The 26,794-nt window shown below is 49.8% G+C and overlaps 1 pseudogene; it reads right to left on the bottom strand.

Annotated features, from left to right (window-relative positions):
- Positions 1 to 5,011: 5,011 nt before the first annotated feature.
- On the bottom strand, positions 5,012 to 8,872 carry LOC149361442 (uncharacterized; annotated as a pseudogene).
- Between the last annotated feature and the right edge of the window lie 17,922 nt (positions 8,873 to 26,794).

Here is a 26,794-nt window from a genome sequence, read left to right as displayed (position 1 = left end):
GAGGTCAGAGTGGCTTGGCGTTCAGCCATGGCACCACCACTCCACCAGCAGTGCCCATGCGCGGAGTGACGTCATAGCCCTTGCTGGTGTGCGCGCAGCACGCCTCGCCACTGCCCCGACGGTGGAGCAGACGTCGCCCACCTCGTGTGTTGTGCGCATGCGCGGACTGACATCAGAGCACGCAGCTGGAGTGCTGACCGCGCGCTTACTTTACGCTAGCATTTCTAGCCTCCATCGTGGCGGCGCCGTGGCTGGTCACGTGTTGCGGAGCAGATTCCAGAGGCGCGGCAATGCGGCGAAATTGAGTGGGGGAGGAGTGGTAAAGGGGAGAGAGGGAGAGAGTGAATCCACGCCCAGGGGCGAAGATAAAGAAGTAACGCACAGAGAAAGGGAGCGGCGAAAGACTGGCTTTGCAACTCGACTGAGCGAGTTACACTCACCCAGCTGCAGATATCGCCACAGAGTTAAGCCACTGCTAATTTTTTTATGTAACTATTTCTAAGTTACTCTGAAGTTGTTAACGCACGAAAATAGTCGAATTGCGAAATACTGCTACCGATTACTTAATTTGGTATTATTTCACGACTACCGAACTCTAACCGAATGGTATTGTTTTCATCGAATCTGCAACGATATGCAGCTACCGTTTTGAACTGGATATGCAATTGCGCGATAAGTGGGCGAACGTCACTGCCCTTAGTCGCTGCTTTTGAGTTAATTCCAAGCAAATGCGGCAATGTAGTCTGCGACTGGTACACCAGACCGTTAGATGCTTTTCGACGAACAGGCATAACAGTGAGTGAGTGAGTGAGTGAAAACTTTATTGTATCTTTCAATGGTTTCGCGGTTGTGAAGTCTCCGTCGTCTTCTCTGGCGCTGGCGGCTTGAGGCTTCTCGTCAGCAAGGGTGGGCCTTTATTCCAAGGCTCCACTGAGTCGTGCTGCATCAGTCGCGTGCTGCACTAAGGCCCTTTGGGTCGCGAGCTCGCCGCTGGTGAGCCGACTCTCCCATTGCTCCGCACTCGGGTGTTCGTGTTGGTGGAATGCTTTGTTGCGTTCGCATTCCCACGTGATATGATAAAGTGTAGGTGTGGCACCGCACCAAGGGCAGGTGGCTCTGTATTGTGTCGGGAACATCTTATTAAGTACGTGTAGGTTAGGAAAGGAGTTGGTCTGTAATCAGCGCCAGCCGGTCGCTTCCTCCTTTGTTAGGGCTTTGTGTGGTGGTGGATATCTAATTCTAGCTCCCCTATGCAAGTGCAAGGTCTCTGCGTGTGCCCCCTCGCAAGCCTGTAGGCGGAGCTCTGGATCATTTGACTGCCCTGCTCGGAATGCGCTACCTCGAGCTAGGCTGTCTGCCCTTTCGTTCCCCACTATGCCCGCGCGGCCCGGGATCCAGATTAGATTATGCCTGGGTTTCTCCTCGGCGGAGGTTACCCCGCTGAGTATTTTAAGGGCTCTTCTGCTAATCCTGCCCCTCGTGTAGTTCCTGCACGTCTCCTTTGAGTCCGTCAGCATGTTGAGAGATCGGCCCGTTCTGTAGCCTTCTGCTGCCGCCAGCGCAACGGCATTTTCGGCCTCCGCTGTGCCGGCGACCTTTGCCGTGGCACACGTGATCATGTTTCCTTCCTTGTTTACCACTACCGTCGCGGCTACGCGTTCTCTCTCGCGCGGGTATACGGCAGCGTCCGTGTATACGGTGTTGTCTAACTGGGCTAGCGTTCTCTCCACGTACTCGGCCCTCGCTTTTCGTCTGTTTTCGTGAAAATTGGGGTCCATGTTTTTCGGAAATGGTTCCACGTTAATGGTTTTCCTAAGGTGGTCCGGTACGTCCGCGTATCTGTCTACCAGTCCGCTCGTGTCGCGACCCAGCCTTCTTAGGAGCGCTCGTCCCGTGGGGGTGCCTCTGAGTCTCGTGGTTTGCGTTCCCAGCTGAGCTTCGGCGAGCTGGCTGAAGGTGTTGCTGATGCCTAGCTGGAGCAGCTTTTCGTTCGACGTGTGCTTGGGTAGGTGCAGAGCAGTCCTGTATGCCTTCCTGAGAATGATGTCGGCTTGCTCTCTTTCCGCCTTGGTCGTCGCGTGGTACGACAGGGAGTACGTGACTCGGCTGACAATTAGGCTGTTAACTAGCTTGAGACTGTCTTCTCTCATTCCATATCTCTTTTGGGAGACTCTGCTGATCATACGGCCCACCTGCTCTGCCGCCTTACTCTGCAGGATGATGGTGTGGCTGCATTTGCAGCTTCCTTGCAACCACATGCCCAGCATCCTTATCATGTTCTTTCCCAGGATGTTCTGTCATCTGGGTGCCAGCTCACGCAGGCGTAGCAGGAAACGAAAGGGCGGACAGCCTGGCTCGAGGGCTCACTTACCGAGCAGGCTTATCGGACGCCCCGGAGTTACGGCTACTCACGTGCGAGGGAGGCTACGCAGAGACCCTACAACTTTATAGGGGAACTAGATTGAGGTATCCACCACCACACAGAGCACTGACTAGGGAAGAGGCTGTAGGATGGCGTTGGCTACAGACGAACACTTTTCCTAACCTGTACATATACAGCAAAATGTCACCAACGCAATTCAGATCAGACTGTCCCTGGTGCGGCGGTACACCTACACTCTATCACATTACCTGGGAGTGCGAAAGAAACATAGCATTCCACAATTATCAACCACCGAGTGAGGAGCAATGGGAGAGCTGTCTCTCCAGCAGCGAGCTCGAGGTCCAGAGGGCCTTGGTACAGCACGCTGTTGAAGCGGCACGACTCAGTGGAGCCCTGGACTGAGGGCCCACCCTTGCTCGAAGACTCAAGTCGCCAGCGCCCAAGCAGGCCGACCAAGAAGTCTTCATCTCCGCGAATCTCTTGAAAGAGCAATAAAAGTTTTCTCTCTCTCTCTGTCCCTCGAGAACGACCTCCAGTGTCGCTTGGGTGGGATGCTTGCCGACCCTGAGGAGTTCCGACTTCTCCGTCGAGCATCTTAGGCCCCTCTCTCTGGTGTAAGTTTCTACGGAAGTTGCCGCTTCCAGCAGTTTTTCTTGCTTCTCCCCGAGTGATCCTTGGGTGACCCATCTCGTGATGTCGTCGGCGTACACCGCGTGTTGGATGCCCTGGATCTCCTTGAGCCGTCTTGCAAGTCCAATCATTGCCACGTTGAAGAGGACGGGCGATATGACGGATCCTTGGGGTGTGCCTTTGCACGGCGTGGGGAAGACGTCGCTTCTCAGCTCGCCCAGCCCCACGGTCGCCGTTCTGTCGCTCAGGAAGGCTCTGACGTAATCGTGCGTTCTCTTCCCGCAGTTGGTGTTGTTGATGCCTTCCATGATGGCCACCTGGCTTACGTTGTCGAAAGCCCCATTTACGTCGAGGGCCATGAAGTCGTTTTCGCCCGCCTTCGGCATCGCCTCGAGCACTTCCTCCTTGAGTTGGAGCAGCACGTCTTGCGTAGAGAGGTTGGCTCTGAACCCGTACATGCTGTCCGGGTACCATTGTTCGTTTTCCAGGTGCGACTGGATTCTCTTCGTGATCACTTTCTCGTACAGCTTGCCCAGGCACGACGTTAGAGATATCGACCTGAGGTTCTCGATCTGGAGCTTCTTGCCTGGCTTCGGAATCATCACGACGACGGCGTGTTTCCACTCAGCCGGCACTCTTCCCTCTTGCCAGAGCTTGTTGAGGTAGGTCGTAAGCTGATCTATCGCCTCGTCACTGAGGTTCCTTATTAGCTAGTTCCGGATCTTGTCCGCCCCCGCCGCCGTGTTCTTCGTGGCCGATCTTATCGCCTCGACGACCTCCTCTCTCGTGATGGGTCGGTCCATGGCCGGGTTCTCGCCACGATATTCTTCTCGGTAGCTTTCGACCTGATCTTTGCCGTAGCACTTGATCCGGACCTCTTCGAATAGTTGTTCGTCCGTGCCTTTGTATTGGTGCACCAGCCTCTGTATCGACTTGCTGCCTTCGGATTTGTTTTTGCTCGGGTCCATGAGGGCCTTGAGGATCTGCCACGTTCTGGCTGTGCTGAGGGTGCCGTTCAGCGAGTTGCGGAATTCCTGCCACCCCTGCCTAGCCAGCTGCGTCGCGTACTGCTCCGTTTGCTTGGTTATATCGGCAATTTTCCTCTTTAGCTTCTTGTTGAGTTTTTGTCTTTTCCACCGCTTGGTGAGCCCGCGTCTCGCCTCCCATAGCTTGAGGAGCCGCTTGTCCACCTCCAGCGTTTGTTCCGTTCTGTCTACTTCTTTCGTGTATAGGACTTGGATTCGTCTGAGTTGTTGGCTCCACTCTTCCGTAGAACCGATGTCGCCCTCGAGCTGCTTGCAGTGCGCTCTGAAGGCGTCCCAGTCCGTCAGGCGAGCCGTGCCAATCTTCCTCCTGACGTTGTCCGCCACCGTGCAGATCCTTATTATGTGGTGGTCGCTTCCAAGGTTCTCGAGTAGGTTTTCCACTCCGCTTGTTTGGCGCTCCTTATGAAGGTTAGGTCGGGACTCGTGTCTGGACTGACGCTGTTCCCCTGCCTAGTCGGTTGATTCTCGTCGGTTAGCAGCTCGCATCCTACGTTCTCTGCCGCCGTGCAGATGCCGCGCCCCTTTTTGTCCTCTCTGTTATAGCCCCATCTCGGACTCTTGGCGTTATAGTTGCCCGCTATGATTAAGGTGTTTTGTCCCGCCAACTTTTTCGCCTCCGCAAAAAGCCTAATAAAGTTCCCATTTGTTTGCTTGGGTGGGCTGTATAGAGTTACTATATAGGTGCTTTTGGAATTTGTTTTCTTTTTGGGAATTATCTCTGTAATTACGTGTTCGAACTGGGTGTCCTCTATTTCTTTGTGTGCTATGAATACTACTTGTTTGCTGATGAGGGTCGCAGTGCGACAGCTTTCCTGACACGTGTAGCCCCTGAGTGTTGGGGTGTTTGTTTCTTGTAACATAATTACGTCCGGTGGGGTTCCTCTGGTGTATATGAATTGCTGCTGGAGGCCTTGCTTACGCTTGTACCCCCTGCAGTTCCATTGCCAAAGTTCTAGTTGTTGGTGGCGTTCTGCCATGTTTGGTTATTGTTGTTTGTGTTGGGGGTCTCTGCGCCGAAGCTGCGTTCGTTGTATAGTCTGTCTCTGGCGTCGTTGGTGGTACTTTGCGTGGTCAGGTTTTTAACATAGGTTCTAAAGTTCTGTTCTTGCCGGGCAAACTTTTGTTGTGTCTGTTGCAGTTCACTTTGCATTTGCTGCATCTGTCCCTGTATAGCCATTATGAGAAGGGTATATGCTTGGGCTTGTTGGTTCATAACTGCAAGGTGAAAAACGTAGCGCAAAGAGACGAGGACACAGAAAGACGGACAACACACGGCGCTAACTTCCAACAATGGTTTATTTCAGAAAGAAAGGTGGTTTTATAACGACATCACGACCAACACGCCGTCAAACCATGAGCTAGCAAAGCGTATCAGCCAGATATGCGAGCTCTTTCGCCATCAATGATACAGAGGGGGTACTAACACAATCACCTTTCAAAAGTGATATCCATTCCGCTTCTATGATTTCTCGTGTCAACCGGTTATTGCGCACTTTTAAAACCATGCATTGTTCAAGAAGCGGTATGCAGTGACACGACCGGCAGCGGGCTGACAAGCCTTTTCCACGCATATCATCTACGTCACGCCCATGCTATCGAAGCCTGTCATTCAGGCATCTGCCAGTTTGCCCTACATACTGCTTGCCACAGGAAAGAGGAATTTGATAAATGACATTTTCAATACAATTGACAAACTTTTTCCTATTTTTTTTCGGACAACCAACACCCTTTTTAGATTTTTTGAAATGTTTCGTACACAGATGACTCAACTTCTTAGGCGCCGAAAAAAACCACTCTAGCTCCCGAACGTTGCGCTATTTTTTTTGAGATTATGGGAAAACTTATGAAAATAAGGAATGACGGCAACTTTTTCTTTCCTACTCATGGCTTCCTGGTTATCCTGGCCTTTTTTATTGCAGACTTTTTTCAAAACACCTTCCGCCACAGGCACTAGGACATGGGAAGGGTATCCAGCATTCTCAAGCCTCTTGCACTGCTGAGAAAAACTTTCATGCATGAGGTGCGGGCAAGACTTCTTCAGAGAATTAAAAAATGAAAGGCTACCAATAGATCTTTTTACGAGCTTAGAATGGGCTGAATGAAAAGGTAACAATGGTTTTTCGCAGCGAGGTTTGAACATCCAGCACGTCCGGTCATGATGCATTGTAATGCTGATGTCAAGGAATTGGATAACCCTGTTTTCAGGTAGTTCAAACGTTAGTTCAAGAGGACTAAAATGGTTACGAAAAAGGGTGAGGACATTAAGAACGTCATCCTTAAAGGAACTGTCATTACTGTTAAGAACAATCAGAAAGTCGTCAACGTACCTAAAAATCTTGATTACATTGGTATCTTTTACAATATCAGCAAAAGACCTGTCCAAACGGGCTAAAAACAAATCGCTGAGGATGGGTGCAATGCAGGAACCTATACAGATGCCATCTTTCTGAAGATAAGGTTTTTCATCCCATACTATTAACGTTGACTTGAGATATAATTTCATAAGTTCTATAAATCCATTCACCGAGATGCCAGAAGCATATTGAAAAGCAATTGGCCCTTGCTGGTCTATACAATCTTCAATACAGGATAACAAAGCATCATGCGGAATGGAATAATACACATCTTTTATGTCCACAGAGAAAGCCCATAGGCCTTGCTTCTCATGTGACTTGAAAAAATCTAGAACCTGCTCAGAATTACGGACAAGAAAGGGATCCTGAATAGAAAGCAGCTTTAGTTTTTCTTGTAGGCACATGGCAACCGATTTTTGCTAAGTACCATTCTCGGATACAATAACTCGGAAAGGAACATCAGTTTTATGGGTTTTTGCATTGAAGAAAACGTGAAGGAAGTCCTTATTACAATCCGTAATTCTTTTCAAAACAGAACCAAGGTTTAACTTTTTGCACAGTTTCTTCGCTTCAGCTTTTTTCTTTAAAATGTTTACAGTTGGATGGCAGTTAAAAGCGGAGGACAGAGCTTCACACGCTTTTTCATTAAACATACCAGACGGAAACACAGCAAACCCTCCTTCTTTATCCGCAGGAAGGAGGCACAATGAATGCTGCTCGAGATACGACTTAACACGATTTACAGGAAGTCTGGTAGGCTGCCACTTACATCTCACCAAGGTATCGACGCCTGCCGCTACGTTTTTCACCTTGCAGCCATGATGAGGTTTTTTATATCATCCATGGGGTTTCCGCCTTCGTGGTTTTGTTGCGCCATGTCCACTGCCTGAGATGGTGGAGTCGGCGTTCTAGCCGGCGAATAACACGCCCTCATTTCTTGTTTCTCTCTGATAATGTCGTTTAGTTGTTTCTTTAGTTGCCTCGCTTCCTCGCGACTTTGCTCGAGTTCGCGCCTGAGGCTCGTAATCTCTTCTAATAGTTGTTTGTCTTGTGTGGTTTGTATGTTCTTAGTGTTAGAGTGCGGAGCAAAGTGATTTGGGAGGGCCGTCTCCCCAGCTCACCTTAATACCTCCGCCGCTCTTCTTTTTCTGTTGCCACGGCTGCTGCTTTTGCTGCGGCTGTTGCTTGCCGGCGTTGCCCAGGGGTGGGTAGGACCCGTCCCGGTTGGACCCTCGGCTCTGGCACCGGCTGCTGCCGCGGCTGCTACGGCCCGGGTCCTGGCTTTCGTCCCGGAACCATCTTCGTCTTCTTCCCCGGCTGCGGCCTGAGCTGCGATGCTGCTGCTGCCGGGGCCCCCACCGCAGCTCGCTCGCTGACTTGAGGCGTTGTTTGCAGTCTCTCGCGCCCACCGCGTGATCACCGCCACACAGCAGGCACTTGGGTGTGCAATGGTGCCCTGCCGCCGGATTCTGGCATCCGCACTGCCTGCAGGTCCTGGTTTCCGGGTTCGGGCAGACGTCCATTCGGTGCCACTGTTGGCCGCAGGAGTAGCACATCTGCCTCGTGGGCCGGTACGGGTAGCACCACATCTCCCCGCCGTAGTACAGTACCTGCTTCGGGAGAATGGGGCCGTCGAAGGTGATGACGGCCGTGCTGGACTTCCCGAGCATTCTGGCTGCCAGGATCTTCACGCCTTGCGTGCGGACTGTGAGGTTGGTCTTGAGTTCTTCCGGTGAGGTTCCCGGGTCCACGCCGTGGACGACCCCGCGCAGCGTTCCTTCCGGTGCTGCCACGTGGGCGTTGACGGCGTAGCTCTTGCCCCCGAAGCTCAGTTGCACGATGCGCCTAATCTTCTGGGCCGCTTTTTCGTTGTCGGTGCTGATGATGATGATGTTCGATCCGTTGCGCAGTCGGATGATGAGGTCTTCCGCCTTACATCCTTGTTCGGTAGCCGCGACTACCGTCCGCGCCACTTGGTGCGTCTGCAGGTTTTTAACAGCGAGTCTCCTCGGGCGAAGGACTATTTTAAGGTCGTCTCAGGGGAGCGGCGGCAGTCTGCGCTTCGGCGCTGCTACTCTCTCTTTCCTTTCCGACGCAGCTGGCGTTCCATCTGTGACCTTCGCCGCGCCTAGGGAAGGCCCGTTCCCTAGGCTCGTTCCCGCCAAAACTTGCTGCTTGTTATCGCTGCATTGGCGTCTCTTCTGCCTTCTCGACATGGCGATTTCCCAATCTGCGTCGGTTCCGCTATTGTTGCTTACTTGTGAGCGTTACGTCGATGGGGTGCTGCTTCCTAGGGCCTGGCTGCCCGCCGCCGCGGGTCCGCCTCGGACCTGTTGCACGGGAGTCGCTTCGGTGGTGTCCTGGAGGTCGTCCTCCATGATTTCTTGCGAGTCGGCCGAAAATCTTGTCGGGCCTGTCGCAGAGGGTCGGCCGTAGCTGGCGTCCCTTGCTCGGGACATCGCTCCGGGTCTTCTTTACCTCAGGCCGAGGCCGGGGAGGCCGCGGAGCCCCGCTCTCTTGCTAAGCCTCGTTAGCTTTAACGCCTGCTCGGCCACATGGAAAATTCAAATGCCGACAAAATCCAAAATATTGGAATCACCGGCTTGAATTTGGGGTCCTCGTGGTCCTCGTCACTTCCGGCGTCGATCCCAACCAAACTCTTGGTGGTCCAGTCGGGTTGAACGGGTCAAAAAGCCCAAAAACTGCGGAGCGCATGTGACACGCGTCCGCTCGCCTCCTCGGTTGCAAACATAACAGTGAACAAATTTTGTCAAGCCTCTCCAATTGATAATGAACGGGAGTTACGCGGCGCGAGCCAAGTACGATCCGCAAAGACGTACGTCCCTCCCGCCCCCCATATAAATGAAGTGACTAATAGCATCCTCGATCGCCCGCACCGGTGCGCACCGGTGCGTACCGGGGCGCCTTGGTGCGCACCTTCCATCCTCGATCAACTGCACCGGTGCGCACCCGCAGTCCTCGATCACCGCAAGCGCATCCTACCGGGTCAGTTTTTCGTTGCCCAGACTCGCGCTCGTAAAATCGGCGGTTCGCTAGGGTGCAATCCCGGCAAGCATTGCGGGACGCGTGCTGCGGACAAGCCGCCTTTACTCGTACACGGTGGCCCATACTATCCTGATCGTGTCTGCGCACAGACTCACGCGATGGAGCAGAGAATGCGGTTGGTTGTCGCCATTGATGAACTGCTGTCAAGTTCGTCTGATGGCGAAGATGACATGATAATCGACTTCATAGCCTAAACACGGCGATGAACGACCGAAAATTCGTTTATCGGGTCATCAGGCGCCTCGCCGATACCGGAGTGAGCGTCTGTTTACATTACACTGCTTGGCATATATAGCTGCAGTGTGCATGGCCTTTGACATATGAAATGTGTGATTCATTGGCAGTTCCGAAAGCGTGTGACCGGTGTTGTGGTTTACAATCAAATGCACGCGCCAGAAGAAAGGCACCATAAAGGCGGCGCTGCATGCACGAGCCCCCGCGGGGTGCAGCTTGTCCTCGATGTTGACCCTCGCCGGTGCGCCACCGCCGCGGTGCGCAGGGAACCGCGCTGGTTTCGGGGCGCACCCGGTGCGAGGCGATCGAGGACGCTATAAGAGACCGGGGATGGAGTGACGTCGTGGATAGAAACGCCATTCTTGGCCTCACCACGTGTCGTGTACGTGACCTACAAGTGTTTAACACGCGTTCCACTCTCGTCTTCACGCGTTTATCTCGTGCCTTTCCTCTCATAATTACAGAGGCCTCAGCTTGTGCTACGTCACTTACTTCAGTGTCCGAATGTTTCTGCTACGAAGGGATCCACACTTGCGCTGGGGACGTACGCCGGAAGAAGTCTGCTTTGGCTCTGAGTGCGCGGAAAAAAAAAAAGAGTGCCATTGCAATAGCACTACCTCCGATTAAACAACAGAGAGAAAGTACTGGCGCCCGCCCAGTCCCATTAGTGTGGGGTTTCGTCTGCTTTGGGAGGTTTACAGGTTTAGGACTGGTCTGACTCATGGCCGTTACTTATGGTATGCCAATGGACAATCTTCGAAAACTGAACATTGGTTAGGAGGAAAGGAAATGGAGCAGTAACTGCCTAACGTATCTCAATGGAGACCCGTGCTGCGCTGTAAGGGAAGAGGTAAAGGAGGAAGTGAAAGAAGAAAGGAAAAGAGAGCTACGTATTCGAGGACTCCGCATTAATTACTACCCCTTGGGGATCATTAATAGACAATTTTTTTTCTTCACTTTTGTTTCATTCGGGACCATATAACCCCTGAATATTTTTTTAACTCGTCAGCGTCTTACCCAGGTTGCAAAACAGCGCACTTGCAGTCTCAAATAACAACGGGACCCCCCGCGCTCTTTGTTTCCGACGTATTGTTTTCATTGTTTCTCAGTTGCCTCGACGATGATTTACAACCCCCTGTTTCTCTCTCCCTTCGTCGCGGGAGCCTAAAAGCGTGAGTTTCACATAGCTACTCCCCTTTTTAGTGGGAGAGGAGATGCAGGACCACCTCGTTCGGGGTTCGTGCCGCAACACTTGGTACCCCCCTTCACGCACAACCGACGGCTGGCGGCAGCGGCGGGGATTGTCGCGAGGCGTGCGGGGGCCTCCACTTCTCTTCCCTGCGACCGCGTCATTTTGGGTGTGCCGGCCGATACGAACAGTGCGGCCGGAAGAGATACGGCGGCTGCTTGAGCAATGTGTAGGCGATGCCACCGAGAGCAGCTACCGGAGAGGATAAGAAAGAGAAAGCAGCTGCCGGACATAGCAAGAAGGGACTACATAGTGACGATAAACTATCGATAGTACTATCGATACTATCGATAGTTGAGTCACTATCAAACTATCGATGGTAAAAAAGACTATCGATACTTCTTTTGATAGTACTGTCGATAGTACTATCGATAGTTCTATTGATATTATTACCCAAAGGCGTATCGGTACTACTTGTTATATATAGTACTATCGATATATATAGTACTTCTAAGGCTTTGCCATGCCCGCATTTGTATTGGAATGAATGAATAAAAATATTATTATCGATACTATAAAATCAACCACGCGTACCCACTGCATCCTGAACTTTGTTTCCAGAGTGTGTGGTATGGAGGTGATGGTATGAGTTACTGACATGACTCGCCCGTTTTCGCAGCCTACGCGTCACCTTGCTCTGCTGACGTTCCCTACGTAAAGTTTCTGGATAAAATGTTAGCGTGAGAATGTCCTAGTTGCGAAGCATGTGTGCGAAAACCATTGCTGCAGCGGTTACGTCGGCAAGATGACGTCTGCAGAGCACGGTAGTGTCCTGTAAGCCAGCACAACTTGTGCTGCTTGTTCTTTCATCGGATGCTGTTCCAGGTATTTTCCCGAACTGTCCCAGTGCACATTAAAGAACCACAGCTGGTCGAAATTTACCCGGAGTCCTCTACTACGGCATCCCTCATAGCTTTAGTCTCTTTCGGACATTAAGCCTCATGAGACCGTCAAACCAATCAGGTATCGCAAATGTTTTGGTTATGTCGCTTGCCAACAAATGCATAATATAATAATAATAATAATAATAATAATAATAATAATAATAATAATAATAATAATAATAATGTTTATTTGATCACCACGTTGTACATGATGATGCAGGGGACCGAAGTAAAAGCTGTCTTTCAACAGCTTGACAGAGCAACGGCCCCCCTTTTTTTGGCAGCATACAAAGTGGCGCGACAACAAAATATACAAGGTAAAGGGAAAATACGTGCGATGAGCACACCGCACTAAAAGACAGTACAGAAACATGTTACAAAACAGATGCACCTGGCACATATATTTAAAGCAGTACAAAGCCATAAACACAAGGCAAAAAGAAATAAGGAATTCTAATATTTAACACAATGCAATTACATGGTGAAGACGCTTTAATAGAAAACATATGAATACGAGCCAGGAACACCAACAATTCCAAGGCGGCTGTTTTCGTTGCATGAAGATTTACATGAAATGTCTACAAAGAAAGTAAGTTAGAAGTCTCTGAAATGTTACACATTGGGGTGTTATATTCTGTTTTAGTAGATCATTAAGAAGTCGTGGAAGACCGTTTTCTAAAGTTTGCAGACCGTACGTTGTTCGAAATGTATTAGTTTGCCACATGTCATTATTTCTTGTTTCATAAGTTTGTTCGCGCCTTTTCAGGCCTGAAAGATTTTGAATAAAAGACGTTTTATTCAAAAATTCCTGTTTAAGTGTTCGGCTAAGGCGATAGTCATAGATTTTTGGTACTGGTATAATTTTGTGCTCTAAAAATATTTCTCCTGTGTGATGTAACTTTGGTAATCTCTTAACAATTCGCATTGCCTTTTTTTGCAATACGAGTAATTTGCTCAGATTGTCCTGTGTTGTAGTACCCCAGATAAGGCTACAGTAGTTAAAGCGAGAATGGAATAAAGAGTGATAAACTAACATCATAACACAAGACGGCAAGATTTCACGGTTGCGATGGAGTATACCAATTATTTGCGACAACTTAGAAGTTATGTGGGCTATGTGATCGTCCCAGGACATTTTCTGATTAAAGACAACCCCCAGGGTTTTGAAATGTGCCACTATTTCCAGTGGACAAGATCGCAAACATAATTGCTTTGTCAGGTGAACTTGTTTATTCTTGGCCCGGAAGATAACTGCTTTTGTTTTTGATTGAAAAGAAAAGGACCGAGTATACTCCCTTGCGGTACACCGCAGCGAACAGGGAGAGTTTCAGACATGAAGCGATTTACACTAACAGCCTGCCGGTGATATTGAACATATGACTTAACTATCGATGCTGCGTGCCCGCGGAAGCCGTAGCGTTCAAGCTTCTGGAGAAGTAATTGATGATTTATAAGGTCAAAGGCCTTTGTGAAATCAATGAATATTCCTAAAACTATCCTATTCTGTTCAAATTGTTTTAGTATATATTCCTTCTGATCTAACAGTGCAAATTCTGTGGAAAGGTGCTTTCTAAATCCATATTGTGATTTGGTATGTATGTGGTGTCTGGATTCAAATGCCGCAAAGCGTTTATGAAGCGCTTTCTCAAGTACCTTTGAGAATATTGGAAGAATTGATATCGGGCGGTAATTGCCTAGCTGGTTCCTATGACCCTTCTTAAAAAGTACAGAACAGCGGGCAACTTGCATTTCGTGAGGAAAAACAGCATTTGCAATACATAGATTAATTATATGGGTTATGTAGGGCAAAATAATGTCGAGAATCGATCTTATGGGCCGTATCCGTAGTCCATCAATATCGCATGAAGTACTACTTTTAAGGTCTGTGAAAATAGTCATTATTTCGGCTTCATTAACAGGATTAAGATATATCGTTTTGTCTAGTAGTGGGACACAATTCAAGTCATTGTCTACGTCCGTGTCGCGGCAAAGGCCAACAAAGTACTTATTAAACTCGTTCGCTAAACCCTGGTCAGACACCTGTACCCCATTTAATTTCACTGAAGAAATTCCTCTGGCAGCAGTATCATTAGCTATAAGGTTGTTAAGTTTTTTCCAAACAAGGTCACTACGCCCTTTAGTTGATTCGAAATCATTTTCGAAATATTCATTCCTAGCTTTCCAAAGTTCTTTGTTTAGGCGGTTACGATATGCTTTGAAAATAGACAAATCATCCATCTCTTTTGTCCTAATAAATTTATGGTAGAGTCCATTCTTCTTTTTTATCTTAAGCAGGAGATCAGGTGTGAGCCATGGTTTGCGGGTTTTTTTAGTCCGCTTAAAAGTCTTTGTTGGGAAACAGGCAGTGTAAATTGGTTTCAATATAGCGAGGAAGTATTCATAAGCCTCGTTCGCGTCACGTTTAGAGAGAATAGCTTCCCAATCAGCTTCAGATGCACGTTGTCTAAAAGCGAGAAGGCTTTCTTCCGTGATCGCTTGATAAGAGAATGACTGTTTAGTCTTATTTTTTAGTTTTCCCTTCAAACACAAGAATATCGACAGATGATCGCTAATGTCTGAAACAATTACTCCGCACTTAGTTGACTTATTGATAGCGTTTGTTACAAACAGATCTATAAGTGACGATGATCTAGTTGTTATGCGCGTTGGTAGCTGAATCACATTAGAAAGCCCGCTCACTTTTAGTAATAGGTCAAAACTTTTCTTACAACTGTCATTAGAGCACATGTTTATGTTCATGTCTCCACCACAAACGAACGTAAGTCTCTTGTCGATGACAAAGGAAAACAACGACTCAAGGAAACCAAGGAAAACAGGAATGCAACCTTGCGGTGGCCGATAACGAACAACGAAAAGAGAATTTTCTGCAAGCACTGATAGAACTTCATAATCTGTTGTGGTCCGAGTAAACTGCGGTAAAAGCTCAGGTTCATGTTCACTTTTAATTAACAAACAAACGCCACCACCACGGCCTACATCACGGTTTAAGTAGAATGTTTGATAGTTGGGAAACCGAGGTACTTCTGAATCATCTGTACACCAGGTTTCTGTTATCATAATAACATTGAATGTAACATCTAATTGTTGTAGCAGGACAGTTAAACTAGGTACTTTGTGTCTAATTCATTGGCCATTTAGATGGAGGCATTTGAAGGACTTTAGAAAGGTTGTTACTCAATAGTTAATCAATATTGTTACTATCAATAGTCTAACCATCGACAGTTTAACTATCGATAGTCTTGCTATCGATACCGGTACTATCGCTAGTAGTAGTATCGATAGTAGAATCGATACTATTACTATCGACAGTATTACTATCGATAGCAGACTATCGATAATGCTATCGATAGTCTATCGATAGAAGCACTATCGATAGTGTTTTTACACTATCGATAGTTTCAAAAAAACTATTGATACTATCGATAGTCAATTTTCCGTTAGTTTTGCATCACTAGTACAAGGACTAAATGCGGAACTAAATTTACGTGAGAGAGAGAGAATAAACTTCAATCTACAATGGATAAGCTGACCTACCTACGCCCCGACACGCAGGTCCGGGGGCAGATGACGCCGCCTCAGATGCAGGTTGGTAGGTCTAGGGTCCCAGCAGCCGCTTCAGTCAGGTGGACGAGCAGGAGATGGAGCTCAGGGTTGAAGCTCCGCATCAGGGTCTACCAGGTGTCTCTACTGTCGATATTGTGCGTCCTCCGGGGGAGTATGGCCATTGCCATATTATAGGGTCGAGGGTACCTCTCGCGCCGCAGAGATTACATTTATCACTCTTGGCATCTGGCAACAAGTGGCTAGCCATAACCGCGTGCGGATACGTATAAGTTTGCAGTCGCCTCCAGGTGACTTCTTGTCTGTTGTCTAATATCGGGTCCGGAGGGGGTAGCAGTTTACGCTCCAACCTATAATGCTGCGTGGTCTCTCTATATTTTAGCATGTGCTCTCCGCTCCCTCGGTCATCGAGGGACCTTGTTGCGGCACGGTGGTAGATCTCGAGCCAGCTCGAGAGCCGTCTTGTTGCCGGGGGCGGCTTCGTGCGCTGGAGTACAAATTATTAGAATTTTCCTATCCAGCTTTCTCTGGCCTAGCATTCTGGCCGCTAAGGGTAGATCTTGCATTGTGGCAGCTGTCAAGGAATTGCCCCGGCCGCTGACGACCGTTGCCACCGTAAAACTACCACCACCTCGTGCCGCGTCAATATATGCCACCTCAAGTTATATTCCGGGTGCATGTTTTTTGGCAGGGGGGAAGGGGGGACTCGTCAGAAGTACATGTATTTGGGCGTGTTGGTTCATAACTTTTCAGGAGGACACAGGGGCGCAATAATAGACACGGACATAGAAGTAGACAGGGACGGCCGCTCATCAGATTTTGTCTGACTTCCCTGCCGACCTCCACTTTTTTGCGTGGGACCGCTATCCGGTTTTGATCCAACTTTAGTCAGAATGGCTGTACTTGTCCCCGTGATGCTAAGACTCTCATTGGAAACCTTACCACCGCCTCCGCCAATTCTGGCCATGTGTTGTGTGCCCGTAGAGCCATCAATCTCTGTATGGATGTGCACATAAGCAGACCCAACGCTTTTTTTACGCATTTTTTGAGTAGAAACTCAATCTTTTCTTTTTCCGTGCACCGCTATCAAAACTAGAAACGGCATTGCGCAGCTCAGCCAGCTGAAGATGCACGCCTGTACCAGCTTAATCAAATATTTTCCTTTAACCCTCAGCGCCTGCTGGACGCCCGCCTAATTACGCTCAGGGTCTGCATCGCGTGATTCTCCAGCCTTCTTACAGTCTCGCCATTATGTCCGTTTGACTGGAGAATTAGGCCTAAAATGCTTATTTGCTCAACTATTGGTACGTCCTTAACCCCTGCTTTAATTTTAATCTCCGACGGTGGCTTGCACCTTAGGTGCTTCGGATTACGTATAAATAATTCTGATTTCCGCGGGGAGAACGCAAGGCCTCCCTCGGCCACGTACTCGACTGTGATGTCGGTGCCGGCCTGGAGGAGGTTTTCGACGGCCTCAACACTTCCCCGGTTGACCCAAAGGGGGCGATATCAGACGCATATATACTAAATTTTAATCCCTCGAGCTTTGCCAATTGCTCGAAGAGCTCTCTCGTGGCCAAGTTGAAGAGTAGGGGAGACGGCACCAATCCCTGGGGCGTACACGTACTCCCTAGCTCAAATGCGGGGGATTCCAGCGTTTGGAACTTCATGCAGGCAGTTCTGCCCGTCAGGAAGTCCCGGATGTACTAATATGTCCTGATACCTGCATAAACCTTGTTCAGCCCTTCCAGGACCGCCTCATGCTTCACGTTGTCGAAAGCCTTCGAGAGGTCCAGCCCCAAAATGGCTTTCGCATCTTTAGTTCTTGAGTCTATTAAATAAATTGGTAAATTGGTTTTTGAGCAAAGGAAATGGCGCAGTATCTGTCTCACATATCTCGGCGGACACCTGAACCGCCCCTTAAGGGAATGGAGGAAGGTAGGAGCGCCTTGCTTGATTTAGAGCGTGACGTCCTGTGTGCATAAGTGAGGTCGAAACCCGACCATCTCATGTGGCCACAAATCGGCCTGCACCGTGAAGCTCATCAGTCTGATCTAGACGACGTCCTCTATCAATTTCCCAACACATGAAGTTAAGGGATTTGGTCGCAAATTTGCCAGTTGAGGAGGGTTCTCTGGTTGCTGTATTAAAGTACAGTCAAAACTCCATTTAACGAAACCCGATTTAACGAAAGTCCCCATTTAACGAAGATATCCTAATTTCTCCTCAGACGCCCATAGGGTTGAATGCTTTGACTAACCCAAAATAACGAATCCGATTCCGTAATCAGTCGCGATTTAACGAAACTTTTCTCGAGAAATAAAGGTGAAAAAGTGTTTGTTTTTAATCTATTTTGTAGAGAGCACCCCAAAATTTATTGAGCACAGCGTGGAAACAGCGTGGAGCACCTCCGTCCCGCTTTTTGAAAACTGCGCGGCGCAAAACAAGAGTTGCATTGTTGAGTCGAGCTCACCAGATGGCGCCAGCGGCAAAAAAGTGTTTCGTGCCACATTTCGTAGACGGCGCTGTTGCAGTTCAGAGTGTTCATGTTTGTGCAGTTCATGCACAAAAATAGGTGGGCGCGCAGAGTCTTTGACTACGTAAGTCAAAACTGCCTGCGGACTACATGGGTGAAGCGGGTCCAACACCTTCGTCGCAAGTTCGGCTTCTTCAGAAATGAAGTACAAGCCGACAACGCGAGAAAATGGGCCAAGGCAGTTGATGCCCAAGTGCGTGCGCAGGAGCGAGAGGCTGGAGAGCGAGAGAGGGGAAGTCGACGCTGGAAGTGTACCGGGCAGCCAAGCAGGACATCTGCGTGGAGAGCTTCTACGACAACAGTGTAGGCAGCCGCCTGTTGTTTGAGGCACGCGCGGGTGCCATGCCAACGCTTGTGTACCGCAAGCGCTTCGACACTACAGTCGAATACACCCAGTGCAGAACCTGCGGAGAGCCCGACGAAACAACGTAACACATCGTCCTACTTTGCGAGAAGCTGCCAACACCACCGCACGAGGGCGCTACGCTTCCGCAGGCGCTGGGTTTCCGTTCTTTGAACGAGGGCTGCACAACGGATACAGCAAACCGTGCGGCAGTTGTAGCGACGAAGCGCCGATTGACAGAGTGGTGGACGCTGGTGCGACATTAGACCAGTACTGTTTCGTTGGTGTTTGCGTGTGTGTTTGCCGCTTCGCGTTTGATAGTGGGGTTTTTATGTGTGTGTTTATCGAGCCAGGGCACCTTTGGTAGGCGCCCGCCCGTTACAAAGGGAAGGCTACATCATCATCATCACCATCATCATCGTGTGTGTGTTGTGCTCTGTGTCCGCGCGCCGTCGTAGTTGTGCGGATATTTCCCCGTGCCTTTGAGCGCACGTCTTGGTCAAGCTCAACTTACTTGGCCTCCAGTCAGTCTAGCCTCGCTATCGCGAACGCGGGCGTTCTGTGTGCGAACAAGCGCGCCGCTAACCTTCCCGACTAGCAGATGGAGCCCTGCAAGAAACGGAAAAGGCTTACCCTGGACGATAAAGCGGACATAATTCGTGCTGAGACAAGTGGACAGAAGAAATGTGGCGTGGGTGCAGCACATGGCATTCCAGCGAGTACTCTCTCTTCAATATTGAAAGAGAAAGATGACATCTTCCGCGCCACTTCGTCGGGGAATCTCTCGCGCAGAAAAACGCTGAAGACTACTCCTCAGGCAAAATGGAAGAGGCCCTCTTCGCATGGTTTATAGATTTGCGGGCGAAGAATATTCCCGTGAGCAACAAAAACTCGCTCTTTTGGCGTGCTTGCTGGCCGACAACCAATTCAAAGCAAGTCCCGCTGGCTGTCGCGCTTCAAAGATGACACGGCATCGTCGGAAAAGTGCTCAGCAGTGAAGCGAGGAGCGTAAGCATGGCTGTAGTTGGCGACTGGTAGTCTGGACACGTGCCCGACATTCTGGGAAAATATGCCCCCAGCGACGCCTACAACGCCGATGAGAGCGGTCTCTTCTACCAGATGTTACCTAAAAAACGCCCTGAAGGGGCAGGCGTGGCAATGTGGCAAACACAGCAAACAAAGGCTGACTCTTTTGCTGTGCGTCAACATGGGCGGTACCGACAAACTAGACCCGCTTGTCATCGGAAAGAGTGCGAGGCCGCGATGTTTTAAAGCCACCAAAAAGCTTCCTGTGAAGTACGTCTGAATTGCCCCGAGGACAGCTTGATTTTGGATTTCATTCATTTTGGCACCTAACCTTTCCAGATTTTGCATGCTTTTCTCCATAGCCTGAAGAGGGTCGTTCCCTTGAACTTTGCGTTTCACGAGTGGCGGGAGGGACGCCTCTGTGACCATCTTATCGTCTTCCTGAGGCTGTTGACGTGCCGTTGGGAAGATAGTTTGTCTGATGGGTTGATGTGGAGGAAGGACTCTGCTTCTCTAGTTTCTTTAAGTTTTGGATTTCGGACCGTTGCGATTCGACAATTCCCATTAATTTTTCAACCAATTCCTTTAATTTTTCATTTTTCTTGTCCCGTTTATCTCTGTGATTACTTTCCTGGGAACGTTCCCCATATTACTCACACCCTTAAGCCCCACCTCGATGGACACTTCCCAAGCGTACCCGCGAAGCGCCTGCGCGCCCAGCACACGCCGCGATGGGCGTCGAAAAGTGACATGCACCTCCATGCTCCTGTTGCTGGCTCGCTCCCCCTCGCGAGGCGGCTTGTTTGTGTGTTAATTTTTAATGTATCTGTGAACCCTTCTCCCCTAAGAAAGGGAGTATGTTGTATTGTGGTTCATGTGTTTTCTGTACTTGTTTCAGTTGTTGTTTCGATTCTGTGGATTGTCTTGGATTCTGTCTTGTGACGTCATCTCAAGTATATATGGGCTGTGTCCGTCCAATAAAGCGTCTTGGTCTTGTTCGCGGTCATGCAGACGGCGGCACGGACTCGACTCTTCTTACTAAGACGGCCAACACCACATTGGCGACGAGGGTTCCCGGAAAATTTTTGGGGAAGCTGAAAGAGCTTCCAGCCACGAAGAAAAGAGTCCCCGAGAGCCCCGCGGTCCTGCCATTGTTATCAACCGCACCGCGCTTCCGACGTGCGCGCTAGCGCCCGTACGCAGGCGCCGACATCTGACATGTACAGATATCTGCGCCCGGCTCGCGCCTGCTCGCACGTCGCGCCTCGCGCATGCGCAGACAGGCTCACCCTTACAAAAATGTTTAGTAAAATTCTTTATAAATTCTTTAGACAAATGTTAATAGAACCTATCAACAGTGAACAGAAAGTCTTTTGAATGTCTTTATACTCTGTAGTAACAACCTATCAACCGTCTTCCGACAATTGGCCACCGATATCCAAAAGACTCAAGTACGCAGATATTCTTTAGACTTCCTATGATCCCCTTATCGACTGTTTCTATGCACTTCCTATAACCTCCTTACCGACAATGTCTACCAACACCCTATTAACGGTCTTCCGACAATTGGCCACCGTTATCCAAAAGACTCAAGTACATAGAAATTCTTATCCAAAAGACTCCAAAAGACTCAAGTACTTATCCAAAAGACTCAAGTACTGTAGTGCCGGAGCCCACATTTCGCTGGCTGGCCTCTTTGGAAACAAGCGCTGCGCGCCCGCCGTCGCTCAAAGCAGGCCCAGACTTTCTCGGACAAGTCGCGACATGCAGCGTGACTCATCCCGTCGCCGCGGCGCCGACACGGACCCTTCCTCCTGTCCTCCTCTCCGTCGGTGCGAACTCCTCCGACGCTCGCCGGCTCTCGACCATTGGTCTAATTTGAACGGTGGCCAGTGATTGGAGGATTTGAACGGCTGGCTTCCGTAACCGTTACCAGCGGCTATAAAAACGGAGCCGCGCTGAACCTGAGCAGCAGACGGGCAGCAGGAGAGCCATCACGCCGGAGCTACGCTCGCCGCCGGGGCCGCTCTTCTTCTTTGTGCTAGCCCGTGGTACTCTTGGCCCTTGTATCATGTAAAGCCCTTGTACATACTGTACATAAAAGTAATTGTACTCACCATCGCCTCGACCGTTTCCTGGCTCGGACTCCCAGTCCCAACAGTGGTGGCATCGGTGGGATGCCAAATCCCAACAGTGGATGGCAGCTGCGGGATCGACCGGCGTCAGCTACCTCGGCGCGGTGAGTGCCTGATGTTTTCCCCTCAATTCGCCAGACTGCTCTAGCACACGTGATTGTAGTTTAGAGTAGGGCTGTGTGTTGCACTGGAGAAAGCTTTGCTGTTTCGAGCCAAGTCGGAGCGCTTTGAAACGAAAGCTGGTGCAGAGGGAGTAAACGAGGCGTTTTGGAAAGAATTACTTGCGCGTGTCATGCTAGTAGCGCTATAGTAGTGAACGGCAAGGGAATTCTAAGAAAAGGGCAAACTACAAGAGGCTATTGTGCGCGATGGAGAACTTCAAAGTGAAGGAACTCATCGAAATTTGCGAAGAGTTGGGCATTGATTTGGGTCCCTCAAAACGAAAGCATGCGATTCTTGAGATCATGCGAAAGGAGAATGTAACGGCTGAGGAAGCCAATGAGGCCTGGGAAGAGATCACAGAACGCCGTGAGCGCGAGGAGGCCAAAAGACGCCGTGAGCACGAAGAGGCTGAAAAACAGAAGCAGCTTGAGCGCGAACAGGCAGAACGTGAGCGCGAGGAGGCAGAAAAACAGAAGCAGCTTGAGCTCGAAGAGGCAGAAAAACGGAGGCAACTTGAAACAAAACGGTATGCTCGCGCTAAGAAACTGATGAACCTGGAGCTTGAAGCGCATCAGATCGATTTCGAGAGATATAAAACATTGTCCGCTCTGCGTGAGACAAACGGTCAGCAGCTGAGAGACAGGCCGCAGCCCTTCGTGATCGCCGAAGATATGGCGAAATATTTGGTGGAGTTCGAGCGCGTCTGCGAGAGAAAGCGCGTTGAGCGGAATGGTTGGGCACAGAAGTTGGTAGCCCTGCTTTCCAGCGAAGCGTATGACGTTGTCAAGCGCCTGTTGGACGGCGGCTTGGCGGACTACGATGAGCTGAAAAGCTTCTTACTGGCGAGATATAACGTGTCACCGCTGGACCTTCGCCAAAGGTACCTGCGAGAGAATAGCACCCCATCGTTTAACGATTTTCCCTACCAGTTTAAAGCCGACATTTTAGAGTGGCTCGAAAATGCTGAAGGGTCGGAAGATCGTGACGCAGAGGTAGAGTGCGTAGCTGTAGAGCAGAGCTGCCAGTGCGGCACAGAGGAAGGTAGTCCGTACGTGGCAGATGTAACTGCTGCTGTAACATTGGGAATTGCCCCGCATTCGCCAACTGAGAAAACCTCTACACCATCGGATAAGGTATTCACAGCATCGGACGATGCACTAACAGAGGTCTCGCCCATTGAGATTGTGGCGGAGTTACCGGAAAGCGGATCTCCTAGCGTGTCGAAAGCAGGAGAAGTTGCCGAACAGGACAGAGAGGACGTCCGTCTGGACATTAATGAAAACGCTTGCGCCGACGCAAGCGAAGTAGATGAGGACGGCACACCGTGTTGTGCAGCGCGTTCGGCAGAGATGCAGAAACCCGAAACTTACGATCAACGGAAGCAGGCGCATGGAGAGTTTGCGAACGCTGAGTTGTGCGTTAGTGTCTCTAGCGAGCGATGCGAAACGACTCCCGTGCTTTCGCACTGCTCTGAGCTTTACGACATTCCTGAAAGCAGCTGCAGTAGCGGGAACACCGCGACTGAGTGCAGAGCCGACCCTCATCCGAAATTGGCTGAAACGCGTCAGGAGCATGACGAGAGCTGCGTGTCAGCAGTAATGTCAGTAGAAAACAATGGTTCGTCTGCGCCTGAAGAAACTAAGGTGCTGGACGACAGTGGAGAACAGAACGTTCCAGACGACATAGGGGCGGTAGACGTCAACCCATCCGAAAAAGATGAGGACGAATGTGCACTCATAGAGGCTGACGAGGAAGAACGCAGTTTTGAGGAGGCTGGTAAAGGCGCCATAGATAGACGTGAGCCAGGTAGCGCAGGTGAATTGGCTGACAATCAAAGCGACGTTGTCAGAGAGCAGAAACCTAGGCGACGGAAGCAGAATGTGCTTCCACAGGCGAAAATGAAAGGAAAGCTCACGGTAAAAAGCTGCAACTTCAAGGAAAGGCACCGCCAGTTCAGGAATGTGAGCTATCGCCACAAGGTGATAGCGAAGCCAGACAAACAGTGCTGCCGTCGAAAGGAGAGGAAAGGCAAGCCCAAGAGAGGGAGCTGTCACCGAAAGACGGTGAAAGGCAGGAAAAAGAAAGAGTGGTGCCGCCGAAAGATGAAAGGCAGGCATAAGAAAGACGGGCGCTGCCGAAAAGAGAGAAGGGGCAAGCGCGCGGAAACGGGTTGCCATCATCGGAAGCGCCAGCGTCGCCGGCAAAATAACTTCAGTCAAGTCAGTCACGTTGTCAGCGCTGAAATTAACGTCAGAACCAGAGCTAGAGAAATGTGCGAGGCATCACTATCGCGCAAAGCGAAGCGCATAAGTGGGTCGAGGCACATAGGTCTGGGCAGTAGAATAAACTGCAAAAAGAAATCTTTTAAGCATTCGCGCGGGAAAGAGTATCAAGGCAGGACACCGAGATACAAGAGAGCGCTGCTCAAGAAGCTCAAAATGAAGGAGCGATGCAGGGGTGAATCTTGCCGCCAGCACAGAGAGAGCAAGACGCGCAAAGGCACGTGCTCTCATGCAGGCTCTCTCTTTCCGTTGCAATCACGGGAGACACCGCGCTCCCACAGAAAGCGGCACGCGCGCGCAAGGAAAACGTATGTACGGCTCAAAAAGCGAAATATTTTACAGGGCCGTAGTGGCAGAGGCAAGAGGAACGCGCCTAAGCGCTCGACCAAGCTTAGGTATCGGGATGGAAAGCCGCGTGTCAGGATAACGCTCTCCAGTAGGCGTAAAATCAAAAGGCCGTGTAGATGCGAACCTGACATCGCGGGGAGGGGCAAAAGGGTGCGCGAGAAATTAAAGACTCGTGGAATGTCTCACTTACCGCCTGAGACAAAGAAAAAGAAAGGACGGTCCCACCGAAAGCGTTGCGCACTTGCTATGGGACGTCGCGACTGGCGCGCGAAGCGCAAAGAAAGGGACAAGTCGCAAGTGAGTGAAAGCGAATCGCTCTCGTACTGTACCTCCCCCAGAAACTGGAAAGACAAGTACAGAGAGAAAAAGCGCGTATACCACAAAAGAGGCCGAGATATTAGCTACCACGGTAGTAGAGAGAGAGAGAGAGAGAAAAGCGCAGCTACAGCGAAAGAGGCTGAGTCATTAGCTTCCGCGGTAGCGGGTGTCGTTTAACCGAGTTAAACGCTGGCGTAGACGCACTAAGCCGTGTGATCTAAGCAAGACTGCCTTCGCCTCCTCGTGACCTACATTTTGTCTCTTCGCGAACAACTGTTAAGTTCGCTCGTAGATCGGGGAAAAAATTATGTCCTCATTTGTGGCCTCAGCTGAGTGTTTTCCTGGCCGAGTGATCTCAAGAGAGCAAATTTATTTTGCAATCATTTCATTCCTTGTGTTGCTTGCGTTTGACACTTTGTTTGAGTTTATTACTTTAGAGTTCTTGTATCCCACATGTGTCTCTTGTAGAAGAGGGAACGAAAAGGGGACAGAAATATAGCCAGCAGAGTTTTTTGTGACATTGAAGTCTGGTGTATTGACGGGTGACAGAGGGCACTTGCTCGTGTTGGGTGTTGCCTGTTGTCGGTCGGTTCTTGGCAACATGCAGAACGATCAACGACCGGTGCTGAGAAGCAAGCTCTTCCGAAGGACCGAGCGAAGCTGATCCAGTCACCTGGGTGACAAAGTTGCGGAGCAGTTATCCTGTCCTACCGACCGGGACCCGTTCTTGGAAAGGAGCCTGGAGCTACCTGCGGCCGAACACCGGACGAGAACTTGAAGGAGCCTGGCGTACGAGCGCGCCCCGCATCCGAGCCACGCGGAAGTAGCTCGTCTTCGTGGCGCATTGTCTGGCGGCGGTGGTGCTGTAGTGCCGGAGCCCACATTTCGCTGGCTGGCCTCTTTGGAAACAAGCGCTGCGCGCCCGCCGTCGCTCAAAGCAGGCCCAGACTTTCTCGGACAAGTCGCGACATGCAGCGTGACTCATCCCGCCGACGCGGCGCCGACACGGACCCTTCCTCCTGTCCTCCTCTCCGTAGGTGCGAACTCCTCCGACGCTCGCCGGCTCTCGACCATTGGTCTAATTTGAACGGTGGCCAGTGATTGGAGGATTTGAACGGCTGGCTTCCGTAACCGTTACCAGCGGCTATAAAAACGGAGCCGCGCTGAACCCGAGGAGCAGACGGGCAGCAGGAGAGCCATCACGCCGGAGCTACGCTCGCCGCCGGGCCCGCTCTTCTTCTTTGTGCTAGCCCGTGGTGCTCTTGGCCCTTGTATCATGTAAAGCCCTTGTACATACTGTACATAAAAGTAATTTTACTCACCGTCGCCTCGACCGTTTCCTGGCTCGGACTCCCAGTCCCAACAGTGGTGGCATCGGTGGGATGCCAAATCCCAACAGTACATAGAAAATCTTTACACTTCCTATCAACCACGTACCAGCAATATCTACCAACATCATACCAACATTCTTCGGACAATTGGCCACCGTTATTCAAAAGACTCAAGTACGAAGAAAGTAAAATTGCTACATCAACTTATCAAAACTGGGAAAAGTGTGCCTTAACTACACTGTACGACTTTTATCAACATTGTTTCATCCCTTCAAAATCATTTTGGGAACACTGTATCCTAGACTGCTTAAAAAATAATAGAAGCAAAATACAACTCATTAAATCCATTTATTGCGCACAAGCATACTTAAGCGCTACAAGACGTGCAGATACATAAAAACATTTTATAGTATTGTCTTCGGCACAGTTCCTTTAAGTTCCCTCTTAGTAACAATGATTGACACACAGAAATTGAAAAACATAAAAGGTTTTAAATCACGACACTTCGGCTGGAGGACCAGCCTGTTTCGAGTATACTACGGCATCCGAAACAAAAGCTGTGTGCTCGAAATGAAGTACACTTGAAAACGGCTGGCCCTCCATCCAAAACATCATGAATTAAATCCTGCTTAATTATTTATTCATATATAGGTTTATAGCAGGTGTTTCAGGGAACACTAAGTAATTTTCAAAATATAGGTTTTTCGATAAATATATGGCTTTTTCAGCATAGTATTACCAGTGATGGCGAGCACCAGAAAACTGGTGAATTGTCTTATGTTGTAAGCTGGTAAACTAATTTTATTAATGAACCTTTTAACTATCAGAGTTAGGTGTCTAGTTGCAATTAGAGAGATTTGTAGCAGTTACGTGCACTTAAGGGGT

This window comes from Amblyomma mixtum, chromosome 2 (genome assembly GCF_055824585.1).
Source record: "Amblyomma mixtum isolate Tamu chromosome 2, ASM5582458v1, whole genome shotgun sequence".
Lineage (NCBI taxonomy): Eukaryota > Metazoa > Arthropoda > Arachnida > Ixodida > Ixodidae > Amblyomma > Amblyomma mixtum.
This window is presented reverse-complemented; position numbering and strand designations above follow the sequence as displayed.